Source organism: Rhipicephalus sanguineus, chromosome 5 (genome assembly GCF_013339695.2).
Source record: "Rhipicephalus sanguineus isolate Rsan-2018 chromosome 5, BIME_Rsan_1.4, whole genome shotgun sequence".
Classification (NCBI taxonomy): Eukaryota; Metazoa; Arthropoda; class Arachnida; order Ixodida; family Ixodidae; genus Rhipicephalus; species Rhipicephalus sanguineus.
The window spans coordinates 115,217,792-115,231,604 of NC_051180.1; the positions used below are offsets into that span (position 1 = coordinate 115,217,792).

At 48.9% G+C, this 13,813-nt stretch overlaps 1 protein-coding gene and 1 long non-coding RNA gene across 3 annotated transcripts in view; both read right to left on the reverse strand.

The window, feature by feature from the left end:
• Positions 1-11,644, reverse strand: part of LOC119394161 (protein draper) — an 84,866-nt gene extending 73,222 nt beyond the window's left edge. Inside the window, exon 1 of one of the 2 annotated variants that reach the window (XM_037661421.2) lies at positions 11,341-11,644. The gene's annotated coding sequence lies outside the window, so the exon portion shown is untranslated. The remainder of the gene's footprint in view (positions 1-11,340) is intronic. The other variant, XM_037661419.2, reaches the window with a different exon arrangement.
• LOC119394159 (uncharacterized) overlaps positions 1-13,813 on the reverse strand; it is a 341,546-nt gene that overhangs the window by 175,391 nt on the left and 152,342 nt on the right. The gene's annotated exons all lie outside the window — the stretch shown is intronic.

Sequence of the window (13,813 nt, forward strand, 5' to 3'; positions counted from 1 at the left end):
ATAGCAAAAGCAGCACGGCGTTGGTTTTCCGTTCCATATATAGCAAAGGCGTAAAGAAAGCAAAAAAAAAAAAAAAAAAAAGAAACGCGATAGCGGCGTGTCCTGCTGGGTATCCTGTCGACAATTTGATCTGCCTTCGCCTTTGTGGTGTTTTCACCGAGGCAGTCTTCGTTATGGCTTAGAAGGGCGGCTGGTCGAGCTTGTTGGCAGCCCTCCTTATAGCGTACGCAAAACATGCGTACGCTGCACGGGCGTAGGGCGAAATTTGTTTCGGGAAGGGGGCTTGAACCCCACACCAACCCCCTCCCCCCTGGCTACACCACTGGTACGCTGTACCAGTGGTGTAGCAACAGCGAAAATGCATTTTTTCAGAACGCTATAATTTCGAACTAAAAAAGGAGTATTGCGCTAAGAAGAAGAAAAAAAAAACCGAGAACACAGAAAAGTGAAGCGCACAACGGAAAGCGCCAGTTTGTTGGCTGCTTCTGTGTTCGTCGTTTTTTTAGCCCAATAAATACTCTTTCAGTGTCCACGGATAGCCAACTAGCCCAACAGTCTGCTCTGCTAAAGTACATATCGATTTAGCGTAGCGGAATACAGAGCGATAAACCTGGCGGTGGTTTGCCAAGGCACACATCAGCAGGTTATGGGGTGTAATGCCAATGACCACCTTGGGGGCACATCGGACGGCATCGAACACGCGACCTCGTACTGAGCGGCGCTAACGCTTCACCCAACAGGTGCAACCTGTTTCCTTCCTTGCCGCGACAAGACCGAAGCCCCGCACGGCAAACTGCAGAGGCGCGTGCAGCAACCGTCACGCGCTGCCACACGTTTCTCGAGTCGCTTGAAAACACGAGCCCCCCCCCCCCCCACCTTCCCCCTCCCACTCATCTCGGTCGTCGGGCCCGCAGACACAATGCAAAAGGCGCGCGACTAGTAGTGCCACTCCGGAAACGCCAACCGCCGCGTGTGTGCGTGCCGCCGACAACAACGAGCAACGAAGGCCTCGTCGGAGAGGAGGAAATGAAAGAGCGAAGGACGACCACGCAAAATACACGCTACGTCAAGCCTTCGTCGCCTCTTTGTCCGTCCCTTGACTCGATATCTGTCGAACGCAAACCACGCGAATCGCATTTGCAAAGTTGTCAAAGAACAGTACAGGTAGACGTCGTAGTACGCTCAAGTAAGTACAGGGAGTATCAATAGATGGCTTGCACTGACGTCACTGAAACAGCCGCGTTGGAGCACCGATATGGTGGGACGTGACTTGGGACATGACGTGGGACGTGACGTGGGACATGACTTCGTGATGTCACGCTAGTGTTATCAGTACAGCGCATGCTGGCACTGCCGCTATTCGTGCAAAGATGCCCTATAACGTTCCAGCGACGTCGTTATCACACTGAAGCAGGTTGATCGCCGCGTGATTGTACTGCCTTGACGTCATCTAAGCCGCCATGTTGGAGCCATGTTGTGAGTCCATGATGTGACGTCATGAGTGACGATAGCTTGCACGTGACGTCATGGACGCCGCTTCGGAACATACTGGTACTCCAAGATGGCGGCTTTGATGACAAACAAGTTGCGGTTAAACTGCTTCAACGTGGCAGGAACGCCTATGTGCGTGGATAACGAGATAACCTGCATGTGATGCTTTGACACACTAACATAATGTGACATCACAAACTTCGCGTCCCCAATGCTGGTGCTCCAACACGGCGGTTTCAGTTTTTCAATACACGCTATGCATATGACGTCGCGCACGCTATTTTGTGGTCCTACTCGCATCCCTGCTGGCGTAGACAGGCGGATCTTCGATAGAGCGCTGTTTTTCCCCACCATGCATGGGGGTAGTTCTAGGACATGGAGAACTCGATGACACCAGTGAATATTCGCTGCAGCCTCCACTGTGCTAGTGTAGCGAAACTTCGATTTTTCATCACGCTCGTCGTACTATATAATATAACAAATTAGATGGATGGATGGATGGAAGTACAGACGGACGCATGCTATGAGTCCTTAATGACGGAGCGTTGACCTGTAAGTCACCAAGCTCACCACTTAAATCGGACAAATGCCTGGCCTACCTAAATTAAACATTTTTATTTTCCGTCGAGGAAGACAAAAAAACTATATGTAACTTCATCTACAACTTAAAGTGGTACTGACAGGAAAATTTTCAGCTTTTTTTTTGCGTCATAGGAAATGCCGAGCTTTCAAAGCCTAGAAGATGTACCGCTAAGCGTGGGCGCACCCTGAAAAGTAATTACCATGTTTTTAAAAGCTAGTTTCGGATCTTACTGTACCCTGACGTCACAACTTGGTATGAACTTCTCGTCACGTGCTCTAGCAAGATATCGTGGCGTTTCCACGGCCGCTCCGCACCGTGGCTCCGTTGGTGACGCACAAACGGCCATTTCAGAAGTTTTGGTACCTGACGTCATCACAACTAGCCAGACTGCTGCGTGAAGAAACGACAATTAGTACTGCAGCCTGAAGTCAAGCTAGTGTCGATGTCGGTAGTTGCGCCATGGTAAAATTGACTTTAATATCAAAATAAAATATCTTATCAGCATTTGCTGAGCTTCACACTTGCTCAGAGCCGTCTGTGTATATACTGGAGATTTGTATGGCAAGATAAAGTCACCTTCGAAAAATGATGTGAGTACCCCTTTAACTTTCTGCGTTTTAGGGTAGAGTAGCGTTGGTTTTCAGGCTATTTTTTCTCCTTCCTACTTTTCCGCCACCAATCCTCGACTCAGCCGCCTTTTACTGTCTTTATCGATGACATCAGCAAATACTCCTTATAATGCGCCGCTTTCCTCGGGACGACAAAAGCTACGTTTACCTGTTAGGTCAGTTTCACAGACGTGCGTAAGTCATAAAGCTCCATCAGCTGCGCCGGCGTTGCCAAGCATTTCAGATTAACTCCAGAAACTAATATAGGTGCCTTTAATTTGTGTACAATGGTTGCCATGACGAGGTGTCTCATCCGCCCCTTTGGTGGAAGCATGCATTTCGTGAACTTCCGATTTGAAACGGTTTGGTTCCCAGACCGATAGTGACCCTAGAGGAACCGCATGAGGTGACGTTTCGACAAGCTCGGAGACTAAATGTCGGGCTTCGGCTTCAGCTGGCTGATCCGTTCATCTCTGTCTTTGACCATCTGTCTTGTATGCGGCCGTCGGTGTGCGCTGTTTCATTACGTTCATCTGTCTCGTTTATCCTAGTTGTTCAATATACGCACGGGTGGTTCGTGTTTATTGACCATCCTACATTGAAATAATTTATTTGTTCAAACGAGAAATATTATATCAAATACCTGTGATCTCTTCCATTTCGCCTACAATCGTCCAGCTGTCTCATACTATTTTTTATCTCCGGATTCAATTGTCTGGCCCTTACAGAATGGCAGTAAGAGTACATGTATATCTTGCCCGCAGCAAAATGTCTCCTGACTGCTCAGCCACCTCGGCAGGCTGTTATAATGGTCCGTGGACGTGGCAGCGACACACCGCGTCGCGCGCCGTCGTTTCGGCGGCTCGCGACTGCGGCGGCACAGAGGCCCGCGCTGGACAGCCAAGGCGACCACCGCCCCCCATGCAGCCGCGAGCGCCGTGTCCGTCGATCTACGGTCGCAAAAGAACAAAGCGGGAAAATAAAAAAGCTCGAAACCGGTTTCCCGCTGGCGCGCGGTTGTACGGGGGTCAAAAAGCGGCGGCGGCGGCTTGCCGTGTTCGTTCGGTATTCTATACCTGGCACAGGTGCCACCAAGCTTTGCCCGCTGCTTTTGCTCTTCGGCGAAGCCGAAGCGCAGCGGCCGCCGGCTACGCCGACGTCGGCGCGATTACTGGGAAATAATGAGGGCGCGAACCCTCTCCAGAAATGAGCGACTTCTTCACTGCGAATACAAACAAAAGCTTGGGCGTACAGGGGATCGAGCGCCGAAGGAATATGGCGGTGACGATTTCAAACCAAGTTAGCTGTTCTATACGGCGCGGTGTCCTTAACGCTAAAGTTATCGCGTTCTTGAATTTTATGTGTATCGCCATGTCAGAGAACTCCACGTTATCAAAATTAACCCGAAGGACTCGACAACAGCGTACATCATGGCCTCAATATTGTTTTGTGACGTTAAACTCGACCACCCAACCAACCACTCAATCAATCAAGCACTCACTCACTCACTCAATCAATCAATCAATCAATCAATCAATCAATACTCCTTGCAGTTTTTTTATTCTGCTGTTCCGATTTGAATTGTTACGTTGCATTTTCTTCTTACACGGAAGTCCATATGTACACATTATTGTTGACGTCTCAATGAGGCGCACTGGAACCATCTCAAACATCTGGGCTTCCTTAACGTTTAACGCGCATTCAGACACAATACTAGCGTTTTCGCAGGGGTCAGTCGCTGAAATGCGGACGCGCCGCGGCAACAAATCGTTTCCGCGAACTCGTGCTGAACGGCGACGGGCCAAATAAAGCTACACCATGGGCCATGGCGGGACTGCGTGCGAGGTAACGAGTCCAACAAACTTATATCTACACCACTTCAACCTGAAGTTGCTTGACACCAATGGCGTAGCCAAAGATGGGGTTCAAATATGCACACGGAATTTTTACATTTTCTATGTATACGTAAACACGCACGCACACAAACACATGCACGAACATATTTTTTAGCGGTGCTCCGCAACTTCTGTTACCTGTATCGTGTTATTCACATTGGTGCTCGGCTCGGAAGTAGTACAACCTGGACGGCTAAAGCAAGAGTAACTAACGATGCGTTTGAGCGAGGCCACGAACGATCATGTCTAGATTGGACGTTCTTAGACCACAATGTGTAATCGTAAGCGGTGCAAGCTCCGGGTGTCGCGTCAAACGTAACGCGAACGAGGCAGGCACGTCACAAGGTATTCAGGTTATGCCCATTCGCTTCCGAGAACCAATGCTCCAGCGAACTGGGCCACGAAAAGAAAGACAGAAACAGCGAAGGAATAGTAATAATTTTTGGGGTTTGATGTGCCATCGCCATAATATGATTATGAGATACGTCGTAGTGGAGGGCTCCGGAAATGTCAACCACTTGGGATTCTTTAACGTGCACCACCTCCCTAACTCACCATCGCCATCCATTATTCTTTTTCTTCCCCTTTCCCCTCCCCCTCTCTGCCCTTCTGTAAATAAACCTCTCTCTCTCTTTAAATCTAAGCACACGGGCCTCAAGCATTTTCGCCTCCATAGAGTCGGCGAAGGAACGAAACGTATAGGTATGTTAACACTATAGACTGTGCAGTTTGCTACCCTATATGTGGAGAGAGCAAGAGTGAGAGAGAGGGAAGTCGTCGGTTCAACAAGTGCACGAGAAACACTGCCTTTCGAAACTAATTAAGGTAATCAATGCAGTGGAAGCGGTGCGCGCTACGCTTCCCGGCACAATAAGGATGACGATTACATGTCGATTACATGTTTCGTTTCATGGCGCGAGCGTCAAGGACGATAATAGAGCGCCAAGGAATGGAATCCAATACAGGAACCAAAACAGAATGAACCGGACAAAGAAGGTGAACGAAGTCCGGCTTTTCCTTAGCTTATCGCTCACGCAGTACTAATACGACCGTTATCTGCCACTTATGGACACAGCACGTATCGCTCAGTCCTGGATACATACCAAACACGCTTGCTATCGCTGCCACCAATAGAGGGCACGCATCGACGTCAACGATACCCACCATACTGTTGCACAGCTGCAGCCCGGTGCATTTCATACCAAGGCACAGCGGAAGCTATCAACAGTACTACAAGGAACTCACAGGGTCCTTTATGCATTTTATTTTTGTTTACGCAATACTCACAGCGCCATCACAGACATTACAGTGAGGGGGTGAACACAATATAAGCGGGTTTACACATCCCATATAAACATGCAGTAGAAAACAAAAAGTAGGCACAATAATAAATAAATTACGTACACGGCTAGTATGCAGAGAAAGACATAATTGGAAATAATAAAGCATTGAGTCAACAAGGCATAAAACGTATCATTTGATATTTCATTAACTACGGCAGCAGGAAATCTATTCCACTCCCATATTGTTCTTGGGAAAAACGACATTCTGAAGGGTTCTGCATTGGAAACCATTTCACTCGCTTTATGTGAATGATCACCCCGTGTGGAAGCATAATAAGGTTCCAGCATACACTGTTGCCGATCAATGCCAATTTTTGAGTGAAAAATATTATGAAAAAGCTTTACACGAAGTTTTTTCCTACGATTTTCTAGTGACTCAGATCCACCTTCGCTTGGGTAGCGCTAAAGGTAAATGCGTAATTTCCAGTCACAAACCTTGCCACTGAATTCCGTACTTTTTCTATGCGTTCCTTGTCATCCACCATGCATATTCTAAAATCGATCTGACAAACGTCTTGAAGAGCAGTTCTTTAGTACCCATAATGAAACGTTTTGCATTACGCCGTAAAAACCCTAATGACTTGCCAGCACTTGCGACTACGTGATCAACATGACGACGCAATTTTAAGTCATGGGTAAAGTATACTCCAAGATATTTGTATCCACACAATTGAGACGATGGGACATTATCTAATGTACACTGAAATGAATTTGCATTCTTTTTCTTGGTAAATGACGACTGGAAGGCGAAAGCCATCTTTTTCTTCTCAGTGGATGTATTCATTCCTGCCCAGCCATCCTCCGAAACCTTTCGCACCTAACGGGGTTTTGCACTGCCTCCTGGATCGGAGGCATTGCAAGCATTCTGCACTTCACCTGGTTTTGCCCTGCCTCCATGATCGGTCCACTTTAGACCAAGCGATAACGTCATCACGTGATGGTGATTTTTTGCGTGACTCGTGCTGAAGCAGACGCCGCGGGACGACGGTCACTTTTCAGGTTTGATAAGGCATCTAAGGTTTTCGCCTTATATGACGTACGACGACACGACGTCGATTTCAACCCCTCCCCCACCCCCCTTCGCCAACAAAATCCGCTGTGCGAGTTCTAATGGCAACCAATAATAATAATGGCTGAGGTTTCACGGGCCAAAACCACGACATAATTATGAAGCACGCAATAATAAGTGCCTCCGGATCAATTTAGAACACCCGGGGTTCTTTAACGCATAGTCAATATGCGTTAAAAAACACCCGTGCGCTTAGATTTAGGTGCACCGGGTGCACCTAAATCTAAGCGCACGGGTGTTTTTTGCATTTCGACCCCAGTGAAATGCGGCCGCCGAGGCCGCGAATCGAACCCGCGCCCTCGACATCGCGATACTTCACGTGTTAACATGGCAGGTCATGTGGGTACCACTGCAATCATGCAAGTTATATGACGTAAAAGACACAGCGCGTATAGCGCATCCACTGTCCATGCAATCCGCCTCTCATTTTCCTGTGCTGCGCCCTCTGCCGTTTTGGTAGGGGCCGGGACAACCGGTACTGCCAAAAGCAAAGCCTCCGAGACGAAGAGACGTTTCGGGACCTTTCCGCTAGGGGAAGGGCGCATGCGCCGTGAAAAAAGCGGATTGCTATCGCAATAAAAGGAGCCCCAATAACTACCCCTTTGTCCCAACCTCCGCACTACTTTCACAACAGTTTCGGGCGTATTATTTAAGTTTCAGTGAGATGCTAGCTTAAAGGAGATGAAGGATGTTACAAGAAAATTCGACGACGCACACCACCGAGGAAAGTAGGCGAAAGGAAAGAGCGTCAACTCGCAACTAATTTTATTCCTGCAAATTCACCGCAATATATACACCATGCCACACATGCGCAATAACACACCATGCGTCCCATCCAACAATCACCATGCGTCCCATCCAACAATCGCATCAAAAGGACACAGCTTGTCCTTTTGATGTCACAGCCTATACGCTGTCGCGGTCAGCGCGTGGTCTCTTGTGTGTCTTTGGACCAGGAGAAAGCATTTGACCGACTAGAGCACGCGTATATATTCAATGTGCTCACAGCCTTCGGCTCTCCTCATTCATTTGTGGAATTAATTAGGAATACCTACACTAATATAAAAAGCACGCTGGTTCTGGACGGTTGGGAAAGTGCTGCCTTCCTTCCCATTACACGTGGGGTCCGTCAGGGATGTCCATTGTCTCCAGCGCTATTTATCTTCAGCATTGAGCCATTTTTGTGTGCTTTAGACGCGGATTCGCGCGTCCGGGGTCTTGCTCTTCCTGGCAGCAGCGTTGTGAAAGCACAGCTTTTGCTAACGACATAACCCTGTACCTTTCAGATGAAGATAGTCTTTCACACAGCCTGCGTGTATTCTTCGAGTACGGTGACATTTCAGGTGCAGTCCTGAACTTCTCCAAATCCCGGTACTTGCATGTTAATTGGCTGTCCGAACTCCAGACTTAGCTTTGTTTCCCCTATTCAACCGGCCACGTCCCTTTTATACACCCACTATGGCATTTGTGACTCCGTTTCGTTAACCGCTCTTGAAGAAAACAAAAAATTCAGGACGCACGGGATTTCGACTTTCCGCTTCTCGAGCGGAGGTGCCTTGCGCAGACTGTATTTTGCGGTCGTACTTGGTAACCGACACGTGGTGCAACCGCCTTTACGTATCGTGCGATCGCTGCAGTCGGCTTTGTTTTCCTTTTTTTTTTTTTTTTTGGTCAGGTGGCACTGAGTTGGTCTCTCGTGCGGCACTGGAACAGCAGCGTTCCCAGGGAGGCTTTGCTTTCCCTTCGGTGTCTATACGCTGCCGGCTACTGGCACTGTGCTTCCTGTTGCGCCTTGTACAAGGAGAAGAATCCCCCGCGCGTACTCTTGCGTACTTTCTGGGCACTCACCTCCGGCATTTAATATGCATTTTAACAGGGGCCCTCAGTCAATAACACTCCCTCCATTTTAGGCAAAAGCTGTTGCATTTTTTCGCCATGTCCAGTTGACCTGTCCTAGAGTAGATGTGCAAAACAGCTACTTTTGCTCCCGTTCCCTTCAGCTCGCAGTGCTCGCTCTTCGAGCGCGCTAACGGCATCCTTTCTCTCTGGCCACCTCCGGGACTTCATGTGGCGCCTGGGGTGGGGTGTGCTTCCCACTCTCGATCGCCTCGAGCGGTGGAGAATGGTCCAGTCAGCAAGATACCCGAACTACTCGCTTCTGGAAACAAATCAGCGTGTTCTGAAGCAATGTGTTATTGCAAGTATTTTGTGGAGGGCCGTGCATGCTGGATTTCGCGGCCTCGGAGTAAATCACTTCGTTTCTTCTGGGTGTTGTTCTCGAGGCCGCTTCGCATGCCTTCTGCTTGTTGCCGGTGCTTTCTGTCTTTGGCACAACAACCGCTGCGAGGCAGTTTCAAGGGTGCGGGGCACACCGGGCCTGTGCCCCCCCCCCCCCGAAATTTTTTTTCGCCCGTGGGATACAGAGTAAAAGATGACACTCGACCCACTTATCTGAACAGACCCAATATCGGATCAAGGAGGTGCCGATCAAGGAGGATCGGGCAGGCAGGTGATCCGAGTGCCATTTTGTGTGCCCCGGTGTGCCTCCCCCTCCCCCCCCCCCCTCCCTGGCTACGCCACTGCTTAGAACGCAGTGTAAACAATTTTCGCCGATAAACGATTACGTTGGCACTAGCGGAGGCCATCAAAATCTATGACGTCACGGCGAGCTGGTGCAGGAATGTGAAGGCAACGTCGCCACTTGTATTTTATTTTGGCAAGATTTCTCGTTTACCAAGCATCTCCACGCGGCAAGGGTGATGTTTGCGGTATTGCGTAATTGTAGTTTACTAATACGAGAAAAATCGTTCGTCTCTTTAGTGTCCCTTTAAATCGAGCAGCGCAAATGACACAAGAACATCACTCCATCTCTCTCTCCAATGTTGCTCTAAGATGATGCGTCCATTTAAACAGCAGGTGGGTATACAATCCAGCAGGGCTGACGGCCGTTACGGCGATGGTGTTGACTGTTCTGCCACGTTCATTATGACGGAGCCGAGGCGGAGAGCGCTTACATCAAGGTTTTCTCCCCACCGTCATTTTTTCCTCATTGCTTATGCTAGAGATGCGACGCACGTCCATTTGAATGCCACGAAAGGAAACAAGATGGAGCAGTCGTGTAACGCCACAAAAAAGGCACACACTAAAACACAAACTTAAGAAGGTAGAAAAAATACAGAACTTGCGAACTAGCATGGTCGGAACAGGACGCTTCCGAAAAGACAGGCCCGAAGATTTTTCACAGAGCAAGCTGACCATCGCACGGCTGAAGCTCAGATAAGTCGCTCTATAATGTCGCATCAACATCAGGCACTGTGGTCTAGTTCCGATATAAACGTTCCCATTCGCGACTTTTCCGCTAAAGCGCTAAACGTTAGCGGAAGCAGCGACGGCGCCATTCGTACCAGTATGTTATCACATATGCTTTGAGCGACCGCAGTCTTCGCTTACAGAAACCGGTTAATGGACTGTGAAACTATCAAGCTTTTGCCGGCTCTAAACGAGGTGGCAAGGATCGCGTGCCACTAGAATAGGAATCAAATGACATACATTAGTCTATGATATCGCAATAGCTGCTTCCCTAAACGACACCTCCAAAGCCTTTAGCGATCGCCGCGCTCATTTAGTTGGAGCCAAGGATAGCTCAGATAATTGACAGACCTGCACGCCAACAGCTTTTCTTGGCAGTGATTCATTCGGGAGTGTTTACCGACTAGCACGTTAATTTTTGTCGCAAAACTGCGGCAGCGTAGCGATGTGCTTTGAAGTGTATGATTTGACCAATTGGTTCGTGGGACATGAACCAAGTCGGTGGAAGTGATAACCGAAACCCACGCTAAGTTATAAGAGGAGGAACTAGCGCCATCGATAAGAAGTGAATACACCGATAGCATATCTGCGCGCATGCTACTGTTAATAGGCGGCCTTGAAGTTCAAGATTTTAACTCTGTGGAGCGTCGAGAATTACTGCATTTGACAATCAGCACTGTTTTATCAGTTATTCTTCCGAGATGGGATGTGAAAGTGCAACCGAGCTCTCTTATCACGACCGTGTGCCTAACACACCGTGAATTGCTGCAATGCAATGTAAAACAGCCACGTGCGCACGTCTGTCAGCGATAAACGACATTCATGATACGATAGGCACGGCCAAATCAACCAGCACTCTTCTACGCCGCTGCGCAGCGCGAACCACAGGACTTCGACGAGGTAACGAAGCCGTGCTCAAACCCCAAAGTGGCGCGTTATACCGTAGGGGACCGACGCGATCCCAGAACAGTACCGGTGCCTGTCATTTCTCGGAAGTTACCCCACACCGCGAAGTAAATACGGACACAAACGGTCGACCTACCCGGATTCGGCGCTCGATCCAGGCGCTGATTCTCGACATCCTGCTTCTGGCGTGGTCCACTTTCGACGGCCTCCCGGGTAATAATCCTTCGGAGGTCGACACGAGACGTCCGTACCTTATCCTTGCCAGTTCCTCGCGAAAAGCCCGATAATCGTCTAGTTGGTACACCGGGCACACGTAACACTCAGCACGTCGTACACGAAAGTTCTTCGCGGGCACAGTCACCACCGCTTCGACGACGCCACGACAGAGGCACGCAGAAAGAGCCGAGAGAACAAGCCAACGCCGCTCCCACCAACCAGCGCGCTGCCAAAGCGCCTCTCAAAGCTGCTTGCCTCCTCCTGCGGCACCACCAGGGGCGAGAAGGACACGCGCGAGAGGAGGAAGGAAGCGGCCGTCGCCAGCGCCCGTGACGACACGCAGCGTAGCCTGACCACGTGATTTTCGACGAACCCGCCGCTGGCGTGACGTCACCACAAGCATAGTCACGTGACTCTCCGCGAAAAAAAAAACGGCGAGCGGCGCAGCCGCGGTGGATGGAGCTGGCAGTCCGGTGGTTTCGCAGTCGCGCCGTCGCGCCAAGTCGAGCGACGCGCGTTTTTCGCGTTATCTTGGCACAGCTGAGCGAGGCTCCGGCTCTCGCGCAACGGCATCCATACCTGAATGTCTACACGGTACGCAATCGCAGTAAGAGAGAGTGCTGCACTGGCACTCTTTCGAGATAAGACTTAAGTCATTTGCCGTGCTCCGAAACTAGGGTTCCACTTGAGTTTCCTTCTCATCCGATATGGGCACACTGCACTTAGAGAGGCGGGGAAAAGCGGTCTTTTTTTTTTTTTTTCCTGTCTCTCATCTAAACATGCGGCCACAAAAAAAAGAAAAAGAAATAATTTAAGGCACGGGCGGCACGGAAGCAACCTGAAAAACGAAACGCCGAGTTTCCCGCTCTCGAGGGGTGCGCCGGCAGGCGATCGAATGTCACTGGTGCCCGGGAAAAAAAAAAGAAAAATGAAAAAAACAGTCTTTTGGCATCTGCGCAGCAGATTTGAGCATGGCTGTCACAAGTGACTCTGAGTGTCCTTTCAGAAAGTAGCATCACTTTCTTCTTTTGAAAAGCAGCGCATCACGGATGAAAACACAAGACGGAGAAGTACACAGGGCTGGCGATTGTATTTGCAACACTGTTGCGCTGCTTTTACGATAAATACCAGCCAACTCGCCCACTTTTAGACACTGTCACGGCCTATTTGAATTCGTTAGTAAGCGTAATCAGCTGCTGTGGAAAATTGGAATTCTCACGGTGCAGCATGCATCCCGGTGATAATGTACTCAGAAATACTTATTCGTAACGCTTAATGTGGCAGTTACGAGCCACTGAGTTCATACGTTACAGTGATTACCCCAAATCTCTAACTGTAAACATTTTAACTGCAAATCTCCAACTGTAAACACTGTAATTTACAGTTTACACTGTAAATACAGTAGTTACAGTAAACACTGCAATACCATAAATGGCAAAACTGCAAACAGTCAAGAGCTGCAGGATAAATTGACAGGTTGACGCTTGCATCGCTTAAGGTTATGAAAATGGCTCAGACGACTCGTGTTGTTGCGTTGTTTCTGTAAACGTAATGCTGGTTCGAGCATATTCGGATCTTTTTTTATTCTACCGTTGATACGGAACTGGTGTTGTATAAAGTCCGCAGCAATACCCAAACGCTGTGAATGTCTCTTTCATTGGAGTGTGCATATAGAAACAATTTCGATTTTTCTTTTCATGTATCTCTACTCTCTGTAGGCATATAAGCGAGTTTTAGTATAGCGGGAAGCGCTTACGTTAGCGTTAGCGTGCGTCTCAACGCTAACGCTAAAACGGAACGCGCTGCGTGTCAACTGGTGGTCTTTTAGTACAGCGGAAGGCATTCCCGCTAACGCTAACGCAAGCACATACAGCGCCATCTAGACATAAAACACTAAATGCACTGTAGCATCCACAAAAGCGCCACCAAGTCGAGCTGATCCAAAGTCACCACTGTGCCACTGTTGCGTCTCCATGTCGCGTTTGCAGAAGTGTTGAGTTCTGACACATTAGTTTCTGTCGACATGCCGCGTTCGATAATTCTTCAAGACCCCTATTACTTGGCCTTTTTAAGCTGGGACGCATCACGCGTCACATTCATGCACTACCGCGAAAGGCGTGAAAGGAAAGGACGCCTGACATGTGTCCGCTTGACTTGCGGCCGTATCTTGGAAAGAGGCGACTAAAGACAGCGTCGCCATCTCTGCGCTGCTACAGAAAACATGAGCGAACCTTGCAAACAAATCTTGCTAAGCCTTCTGCAGCGCAAATCCACTTTGTATCTCAAAAACGGAGCTATTTTATCGGGGGTACACGGTTGGCGAAGCCTCATTACTCAAATCTAAATAAAATACGAACTTTATTAGGGAATGAATAAGTTTAATAATGCAGGAC